At 47.5% G+C, this 10,771-nt stretch overlaps 1 long non-coding RNA gene across 2 annotated transcripts in view; it reads right to left on the bottom strand.

Annotated features, from left to right (window-relative positions):
* Window positions 1–10,771, bottom strand: part of LOC102379294 — a 47,405-nt gene that overhangs the window by 17,568 nt on the left and 19,066 nt on the right. For both annotated transcript variants that reach the window (XR_003095715.1, XR_324656.3), the window contains exon 2: window positions 4,216–4,346. This is a non-coding gene — a long non-coding RNA (uncharacterized LOC102379294). The remainder of the gene's footprint in view (window positions 1–4,215; window positions 4,347–10,771) is intronic.

The following is a 10,771-nucleotide window of genomic DNA, read 5'->3' as shown; positions in this document are numbered from 1 at the left end:
TCTTCCCCTGCCAGTGGGGAGAACCATACCTGAGCTTTGACTCTTGCTGGGGCAGGGCTGTCTGGTCTGCGAACAGCCGCAGGGTCAGAGCTGTGCGCAGATAGCCTTCCCAGGCAGAAGCCTGGCCAGGAGCTCAACATCCCCTGCCTTGGAGTCTACACTGGGGGCTGCGTGGTAGGGCGGGGGGCACCGGGTCAGGACAGGGAATGGCTGCGTGGCCACTGGAGCTGCTGCTGCAACTGGCTACAGCATGGGGAAGGAAGAAGGGCAAGAGGTGCCAAAAGCCAGGGCAGCTGCGGGCCAGATACAATTCTCCTTCAGAGGAGCAGCCATGGGCCAGAGAGAATCATTTGGCAGGCCAGATCCAGCCTGCAGGCCACATTTTGCCCACCCCTGCATTAGGGAGTCAGCAGCAGCTCTACTCTTTTGCTGTCTCAAAGAAGTTGTATGTCACAGCTGTATTGACAAGAGTCCTTAAAATTCATATTAGTGGGGAAGTGTGACCAGGGACTGCCATCTGCATGACTGCTCTCCTGAGACACGACCAGCATGAGTCACGTTCCTTTGAAACACTGTGGAAAAGGGAGTCCAGCCGTTCTGGGGAGAGGCTTATGAAAGGCAGAGTGCTCCCTGATATAGTGCAAAATGTGTTCCTTGTCATTGCTGGAGTTGGGGTGAACCAATAAATCAGGGACCACATCTTGCCATCAGCCCACATTCAGGATTCTCACTGGTGCGCAAGGAATGACAGCTCAATGCCCAAAACAACCTGCCTTGGACTGGACGTCATTGAGTGCCATTGGTTTTCTTACAGCTGTGCAATACAAGGCAGGAAGCATATAGCCATCCACTAAAGCCAATGAGAGTTTAACCAAACGAGAAGGGGGGACAGGCTGACACGATCCCACCCCTTTGGTGCTTGCCCCAGTAAAGGTAAAGCGTATGGCTCTTTATGGCAGAACAAGACACGCTTATTTTTAACCTTAACATGGGACTAGCTTGGCAGGTATTTTTTCTTTCATTTAAAATTAGGCCAAACAATGACAAGATGCTATTACCGAATCTGAAATCATCCTGCAGATACTGAAAGATGCAACCCTTAGAAATTTATAAATAGCCTGAAGAGCCTTAAAGCAGAACAGAAAGCAGAAGAGGTAGACTGCCATTAATTCCTCACTTACTGTTTATAGCACAGCAGAGCTTACGATGTTTCCCTCCCACCTGCCAGCGCTGCAATACCAGGAAGCATTGAACCACAAGCAAGGAGCTGGGGATCTAGAGGCCTCAAGTTCTCTTCCTGCCTCTGACACTCAGTGGCCTACATCAGCGTTTCCCAACCTTTTTCACCCCACAGCACGCTTACCTAAATAAAGAAGCACCGTAGCACACCGGACGTGGAGCAGGAGGGGGACGGGAAGGGGGTGGGGGGCGCAGCCAGCTAGATGTTGATGGGGAAGGGGGGTGCGCGGCCAGCCGGACAGCATTTTGGGCTGCAGCCACGCGCCCCGTCTGTCTGTGTCTGCAGCAGCAACAGGCGGGGGGGCCGGGGCTCCAGCCCAAAACTCTGTGGCCCGCCGGCTGGGAAACACTGGCCTAAATAGAAAATAAGGCTGCACGAAGCTTTGATCCCGGATTCAATTTGGCAGAGATTTGACCCGATTTGGTGGCCGAATCTCTGAATCAGAAGACCCTTTAATCTCTGAATCGAATCTGAACCCTTCAAATTGATTCGGAAAGATTCAGAGACTCGGACATAGACACAACTTTAACTGTTTTTTCTACATACTTCTAGGTAGGAGGGGCTTGTGAGTGCTGCGATGCTGGGGCACATGGAGTATCCCACAGGAGTGCGGGGGGCTCCCCAGTGCGCTCTGCAGCAGATCTGGAAGTGGACCAGAAGCACTTCCAGGTCCGCCGGGGAGTACACAGGGCCCTCCCTTGGTGGCCCCCCGGCTCAGCAACTGGTGCCTCCTGGGTCTGGGGAGGCACCCAGGGTCCCCCTGTGGCTGATTACTGAGCTGGGAGGGTGTGGGGGGGCCCCCCAGTGCACTCCCCGGCAGACCCAGAAGTGGACTGGAAGTACTTCCAATCCACTTCTGGGTTCACTACCAAGCATGTGGAGGGCCCCCCTGCACTCCCGTGGGACGCTCCATGCGCCCCAGCATTGCAGTGATCATGAGCTGTGCTGGTACCTCGTATGTAGAAAAAACTTTTAAAGCTGTGTCTGTGTCCGAATCACTGATTCTCCGAATCAGCATCGAATCTTCAGATTCGGATTTGGCCAAATCGAATCAGGGACACTGATCCGAATCAACGAATCCAATTCAGGCCGAATCTGAATTGAATAGGGCCCGCTTTGCACACCCCTAATAGAAAATGCACTCCTAACACTTACTGAGCAACATTTGATATCATTATTATAGCCCTGTTCTATAAACCAGGAGAAGTTAACATCCAGGAGTGAAATTCTAACTCAATGAGAGATTCCCCCTCACTCCCACTGACTTCAATGGAGACCAGCTGTCATGCAGTTTCTAAGACATGGGCTCTGAATTTGGGGGCCATCAAGATACCTTGGGCCTGATGCTCAGAGGTCATAGGGGACATCAATGCTGAGCTCCAGCTACTGTGGAGTAGCCAGCCAAGACCGGAGAAACCCAAGAGTCAGAGAAATTTGGAAAAGCTGAGACCTCAAGTGACATACCTAAGGTCCCCACCATGCCACTGCCACAAGTAAGGCTAAAACCTAGGTTTGCTAATAAAGAAACCAACAGGAGGTAGTTTACTTAATGAATTAAGGCACCTTTAAACTACTTACTACTATGTCAGCAGCTAAGGTCCCTGTGTAATGCGGAGTTGTTTGCTGTACTCTAACATGACAGACTTGCATGGGAATCCTGCATCTCCTGCCTGTATTGCCCTTCATTTCCGACTGCTCTAATTCCATCAATAGATAAGCTGGAAACCTACATGGCTACACATTTTCATCCTCCCCCGATTCAATAGTGAACGCCATCGGAATATAGAGAAAGCTACTTCTTTCTATGAAACCCAAGCCAGCCACAGTTTCTCTCAGCAGAGGGTCTTGCAATATAGTGCAGACCCCAAGCCTTCAAAACATGAATAAATGCCTCCTGCCCCCAGTTTACATTGGGGTCACATGTACAAGCTTTTCTACAATGATCACTAAGACTATATCCTTTCTTTTAAAATAAAAGCCAATTTTTTTCATGTTAAAAAAAAAAAAAAAAAAAAATCACATGACTCCAGGAACTGAGACTGGTCAAATATAATCAACTCAAGATAAAGCAGAGCTGCTAAAAGCATCCTCCTTTTTTGACAGGGCTGTCATGTGCAATTTCATCCACCACATTGTGTTCATTCCACTTTTTTTTTAATTGATATATTTGCTATCACCGAGTTTCATAGATTTCATAGATTTCATAGACATCAGGGCTGGAAGGGACCTCGGAAGATCATCGAGTCCAGCCCCCCGCCCAAAGGGCAGGAAGTCAGCTGGGGTCATAGGATCCCAGCAAGATAAGCATCCAGTTTCATCTTGAAGGTGTTCAATGAAGGCGCTTGAACCACCTCCGGTGGCAGGCTGTTCCAGACCTTGGGGGCTCGGACAGTAAAGAAGTTCTTCCTTATGTCCAGCCTGAAACGATCTTGAAGTAGTTTGTGACCATTCGACCTCGTCATCCCTTGGGGCGCTCTGGTGAACAAACGCTCCCCCAGATACTGGTTAAAGCTTCTTGAGAGAGGATTAGGCAGGCGAGGCTCTTCTTGCGAGAGGATTGGGTTTCACAGGTAGAAGACTTTTTCTAGAAGAGACTTAGAGCCTATTCTCATCTTAGGGACAGCAATAACTATACTACAATTGGGTGGGAGAGGGATGACTGTCAAAAATAAAATAAGATTCACTGGGATGGTCTTTAGAAGGATTAGGAAACAAAGCTGATTTATTCCACGGTATAAACATCTTGTATCTGGAAAATGCACTTGTTGCTTGTTAGTGATTACATAGACTGCACAAAGGATTACATTCATAGCTACAGAGCTCTCTTCCCCACCCTCAGAAATGGTTTCAGGGCCCTCAGTTTGGTTTACTGGAACCAAAAGGCACAGCCTAGACTTGGCTGATATTTGAACCAGTGATAAATAAGACAGCTTGCCCCTTCACAAGTTGTGTTTTGAATGTTAAATTTCACGTACCTCAACTTGTGCATCATCCCACTCATCCAACTGGATAGATTTCAGTTTGCTGACTTGGGGAATACTGCGATGTAATCCGGCACAATTCAAGCAGATGAACACTCCTAGGCTGTAGGATGCCCAGTCTGGGTCTGAAAGCCAAAGGAAAATAGCATTACAATGAACTGGCATACAAAACGTAGCAAGGAGGATGGGGGCGGAAGTGGAATACAAAATAATGCAATCTGGACATCTTCAAGGCTCAAGATACCTTTACAAAAGTGAAGTTCTCATTCTAAAAGCGCTCAATACACATATAAAATGTACATGCAAAAAGCAAACTTGAAAGTCTGACCTTCAAAATGATCAACAGTGCATTTGCAAATATCTGGTTCTCCTTGTGTTTGCACAAAGCTACCTTTGCATGCACTAGGGCAGCAATTGCATGCACAAATTGCGTGAATGCAAATTGCACATCTAATTGCATAAATATCACAAAATTCACTCTCTCTTTATTCTCTGCGTTTGCACAGGAAACAAAGAGACTTTCTACATTTTCTTGATGAACCCACCTCCTGCTAAGAACCTGAGGCACAGTACACAACAATAAAATATATTTAAAAAATTCAAATGAGGAAGTCATAAAAAGCCAGTGAGACATCACGAGAATATAGACGTCTAGCACCGAGGCTCACAGTCACTGACATTACATGACAGGAAAGGCATCTAAGCCAGGAGAGTTTTTCAACCTTCGAGTGGAAGCGAGTTACCCCTGAACATGAACGAGATTGCATTTCCTAAAACAAAGGGTTAAAATAATCTGAAGAGATTAACAGAGAAAAACAACAGCTTCCAGGCTAGGACCCCCACACACCAGCCTCCTCCTGCATCACAAACAATCCCAATACAAGAAGCTTTGGTTGAACTCCGGGTAATAAATGTCAGCTCTCGCTATTCCACCTGAATCTAGGAAGAAAAGTGTTTCCTTCCAAGCAACTAAATCAGTTGCAAAACTGTCATGCAAGTCCACTTTTGCACCTCTATTCCCAATTTAGGGCCTGATCCCACCATATTCCCAGAGTAGCCAGACATCCTTACCCCTGCTGAAGTCCATAGGGGCAGAGATGCACTTTGCACTGGATCAGGCCATCGGTGAATATGGGGGGGAGACACGACACGGCTCTATCACTCTCCTGCACCGTCAGAATTTGTTTATTCTCTTGCAGTAATTATGCTAAACAGTTACTCTACACAGGGCAGTAATTATTTATAACAAGCAAGGGAATACTCTTTCTCCTTATACATATTTAATGGTCCACTTTTATTGCAATTAGTCTGACGGAGCTGAAGGAATCAGCATAAGAAGGCAATGGTTGAGGAGACGCCAGCTACACAGCAACCCTAGTTTTCTCCCGTTGGCTTGGGGGAATTGCTTGGTCTTCTCTTTCAGAATGAACCACATGAACCGCATTCCCTGCCGCACCCCAAAAGACGCACCCTAGGTTAGCGATGGCACCCTGGCAGCTTTGTTATTCAAATCAAGCAATATTAATTGTCGCAGTCAGATCCCATTATGGCCCACTTTGGGGCCCATGCTAGATGGGAACCAAATACTAGGTTATTACTAGTCCCACAGTCAGGAGCAGCTCTGGTCGCACAAGGCTGGCAGCCCCGTGGCTAACAGGGCTCTCTTCATTGTGGAAGGTCTTCCCTCCTAGCGCTGTTCACATGCACTGGGGCACCAGCCACCAAGGCTCAAACTAGGGACAAATCCACCAGCATGAGAGAGACCCCCAGCAGTCGAGCATCTTCCACTCCCATCAAGGTCAACGAGGCACTGGACCTTTTCACAAGCAAGCTCCCCAGCGGGATTCTTCGGTCACCAACACCCGTGCTCCTTTGTTGACTTAAGGGAGTTCATCAGGCTTTACACTGATGGCATTCAGAGAGGAAGCCGTTCCCATGTATTTCTAGCACAAAGAATGTCAGCAAGGATTACATTACAGATGCACCCAGCTGGCATTTAAAATAAAGTATTTTATATGCCCCCACACGCATTTCCACACTCATTCTTTGCATTTCTGCATCTCCCTCCTGGGAATCGCAGAACCTGCCAGTATAATCCAACTTTCTTCTATGCTGCGTTCCAGACCCGGCATGCTTCACACAGCAAAAGGATTTCAAAACGGCTCCCACTCAGCCTCAGACTTCAGGATCTAAGGAGAAACATCGGGCAAGGTCAAAGCATCAGCGCCTCTTATCAAAAAATAAAAAAGCAGAGCTTTGACTTCCACCCAGACAAGGATGGACTTCTGTTTGATGTCAGGATCGAAGAGAGGCATTTCTAACAGCTGTGTGGCATCTAGGGTGGGTATTAGCACAAGTCCCAGTACAATACTAAGATCCACAGTAGCCTGTAAACTCTGTGTACTATTCAAATATTAAACAGCTAAAATAATCTTCCTGCATACTTTCTCTCCAAAATTACCTCCTGCATCAGAAGGGAGGGAGGGGCCCATAGGATAGTAACAAAACTTCATTTTCTCCAGTCCCACATAATTAGATCTATAATTTCCCCTGAATTTGTCTTGGGAAGGAATTAACAAATTGGGAAGAGACTTCACTTTGGCAATAGCAGGCAACAATCCCCAATTAGATCTGGGAGCCCTGATTATTATAAATTAAGTGTGGTACAGCCAAGGTGCAAAACAGGCTCTTTTACAAATGTATGAACATCCTGCAATATAAAAACCAAGGGAAGGGAAAGCATGTGTTTAACAAGAATGAACCTGTCAAGTGCCAACCTCAAAGCGACAATCGGTTCTGTAGTCTCAGTAAAGCAATTCTGTAATGATCTTGCTTCGAGTTTTCTCAAAGAAATGAGATCAGATCAGAGCCGTGTCTATTCCAGCAAAATTTCTAGCAAAGAGCACATCAGTCTGTGCGAGTTTTATCAGAGATAAAACAGCTCATCTCTTTACAAAACAAATGTTATCTTAAAAGACCCTGACGTGTTTGGGCGGAGATGGCAATTTTTATGCTGTCTGGAACTTTTAGGACGTGGGCTGTCAGAATCCCCTTGGAAAAAAAAAGATCCTCAGGCTGCATTAAAATGTTTCAAAGTGAGGAGATGTCACAGTTGACTCTGTCCATTAACTGACTCGAGTCGTTTGGCCTGTCAGTGGTGAAATGCATGATGCTGGAGGACAGAACGAACAAGGGAAGATGCACCACCACATGCAAGATGGGACCCTTTCTTGGGTCTTGGATGTGGGAAAGTAATTTATGGCTCGATTCTCAGTTACGGTAACCATGCTAATCTTTACCAGCTGAACCTCTGGCCCTTGGTCTCGCCACCCTTCCCTCTCCCTCTGTAAAATGGGGACACATTTCTGCTCAGTTTATTTAAATTGTAAGGTTTGGGGGTGGGTTTTTCCCCACTATATGAGTGCAGAACCTCTCACATAATGGGACCTCAGTCTCACTCAAGGCATCTAGGCACTCTCCTAATACAAATAACACATGCTTTGAACCAAACTATGGTCCTTCGTCAAACAAAAACCCTACTGAATTCAGCGGCAGCTGTGTTTAATTACTGATGCAGAGTTGGGGCCATTCAGAAGCACCATGTTTCTATTTCAGAAGAGCATCGTGGCAATCATGTGCGGGGCAGCAGGACCCAATATTTCAGAAGGCCAGTACATGCTCACCGCCAGCTCGGCCAGCTGTCTTCCTGCCTGCCACCTTCCTCACGGCGCTGCTCGCTCTAGCCTACAGCAGAGCTGATGTTGCTCTCAATTCACATCCCCAGAGCAAGCTAAGCTTTCGCACTCTACACTGAAAGAGCCATATTTTACTCCGCTGACCAGGCTTGCCAAGGCTAAAGCAAGCCTCATTTTTAAGGCAGGGTGGGTCTCGCTAACCCTACAGCTACAGCAAATGGTGAATTGCTATCGGCTCATCCCATTTTAAAATATTTTAGTTACTCCTCAGTGCAGACTCATGTGGGGCCAGGGGCGTACGTGCATGGACGTTTGCCTTGGGCTTTGCACTGACAGCTGCAGTCCCAGCCCGACAACTTGGGGATTGTGTTTAGTGCCAACAGGATAACTGGAAAAAAGGATAGCTCAAAATGTGTCAAGAGTGAAATTAATCCCTTGGAAACCAAGAAGAGATTAGAACAGTTAAGAATTAAAATCCAAACCAACTGATTTACCATTTGAAACCCTCAGTAGCTCACTAGTGCGTTCTCTTTTCCTCTCCATCTCCCACATGTCAACGGGCCTCCACCTCTCCACCGCCCCGTTCTCCTGTGTCGTGCCACTATGCCATTCAATCACTTCTACCGATATCATTATTGTTAGACAAAATGTGTCGGCAAATCACACACACACACAAATTCAACTGGATTCAGTCACAGGTCCCAAAAGAGTGCAAGCAGGACTGGTCCCCAATTCTGTAACTATAGCTGCTTATAGGTGTTAAACCAAAAAAACCCCTAATGCACTGCACTTTACTAGAAGAAGCAGCACGTTAGTTGGACCTAGCACGACATCTGTATAGATTAGGTGCTGCAGGAGGGCTATTAGATAAAAGCGCCCAAAAAGTCCCACTAAAGTGCCCGATCCATACAGACGTCAGGCAACCTGGGTCCAAATAACACAACATCTCTTCTGAGCATGCACTGGGCCCGCCGTGGGAGCGCACCAAGTTTAAAATTAAAGCGCTGTTTTGGGGTGGGTTGGTTTTTTTTTTAACATCTGTAAGCAGCCTAAGGTAAAATTTGGTTAATGCTTCACGTCAAGAATGGCTTCACTCCAAGTAATGACAACTAATTATCTGTGAGCGACTAATCAACAGAAGCTGGCCATCTTCGCTTTAGAAAAAAAGATGTACTTTGCATGCCACAGAGACATGATCAAGAATGTTTTTTCACATTTATAAACAAAGAAAGAATATATTACAAATAGTCCAAGCTAATTAGTCGGGAGCAAATTCCATTGTGATTTAATGTGTGTGCACTTTTGGAAGTAACTAAATGATGAATTATTCCAAGCATATTGTATACAAATCAATGGGACTCTGGCAGGGATTTCAGGCACTCAGATCCAGTGTTTCTCAACCAGGGTGCTGCAGCACACCCTGGGGTGCCTCAAGGGGTGACAGTGCATGTCAAAGGGAACCACTGCTGCCAGGGCTGCCAGGAAACAGAGTTCAGAGACTCTGGCAGTCCATATTTTGCCAACCCCTGCTCAAGATCCTTTCAGGGATGCCACAGGGCACCATGCAATGCTAGCGCTGTTAGATATGCGACCATGATCCATAAGATAAACCCAGAAAACCCATCGTGTTAAAAACATTCTGCCCCGGTGTGGTCTTTCCGAGTTCTCTGCAACAGAAGAATAGTAATACTGTTTTTCTACAGTCAAAAAAACAAGCAAAAACTAAGGCCTGATGTTTTCCACGGGCTACCTCAAGTCTAGCGAGGTTGAGAACCACTGGACTAATGAGGCCATAGTTACAAGTGAACCCAGAGACTAATTAACCAGATTTCACTGTATATTTCTTTAGTGCTCTCTATAATGCTCATGGAAGATGAAAGCTATAGCATCTTGCTGCCTTTCATTTGTGCTCCCCAGTATAACCACATGAAAAATTCTCCGCTCAAAAAAGCAGTGGACTGACACACACAGATCTCTGCATCTCAGCATAGTTACAGGCTTCGCTCTACTTCAGTTAGCAGGCTGTTTTGACAGATAAGGCATGAGACAGGACTTGATTTGACCAAGCAAGCGACTAAGCCAGGGACATGCAAAATATGGCGCACAGGCCAAATCCTGCCCGCTGGGCAATAACGTCCAGCCTGCTGGTGAGTGCCTACCAATTCACTGTATCCAGCCCAGCCCCAGGCTGCCCCGCTGTGCTCACATGGGGCCAAGCCCCGCTCACTCCTTCAGGGGTAGTATGGCTGTCTTCCCACCCTCGCCCGTGGGATGGCCCTCATCCCAGCCCCGCAGATAGGGAAGTGGGAGCAGCTGGCGGGAGAAGGGCGGCAGCAACGGGCAGGCAGGCAGGAGGGAAGTGGCAGCTGGGCAGGAGCGCAGGACTCGCACCAGTGCCCTGGGGCCAGGGGTTAGGGGCATGGAGCCCAGGCTGGTGGGGTCATAGGTGGCAAAGGTCAGGGGTTAGGGGCAGGACTTCTGGTCTGAAGGTGTTGACCAGTGTGCGGGGCTACCCTTGCAGGCCTTGACAACTCACCAAAACTTGTTGAGCGGCCCTCCAGCCAAAATAAGTGCCCACCCCAGGACTAAGCTGTTTTAGCAACAGAGCAAAGGAGTTTTTCCACTCAGACAATTAATCACACTGTTGCCCTGTACTTAACCATCCCTGGGGGTGCTCAAGAGGAGCACCAAGAGGAGGCTGGAGAAGCACCTTGTTGAGCTCGTTTGAGCCCAACTACCTCCTGCCCGTGGCCAAAGGGTGGCCAAAATTTGGAATGGGCTTCCAAGGGAGGTGGTGCTCTCCCCTACCTTGGGGGTCTTTAAGAGAAGGCTGGATAGGCATCTGGCTGGGGGCA

The sequence above is a fragment of the Alligator sinensis genome, unplaced genomic scaffold, assembly GCF_000455745.1.
Source record: "Alligator sinensis unplaced genomic scaffold, ASM45574v1 scaffold1517_1, whole genome shotgun sequence".
Taxonomy (NCBI): domain Eukaryota; kingdom Metazoa; phylum Chordata; order Crocodylia; family Alligatoridae; genus Alligator; species Alligator sinensis.
The sequence above is the reverse complement of the archived record's forward strand: the minus strand, read 5'-3'. Positions and strand labels throughout refer to the sequence as shown.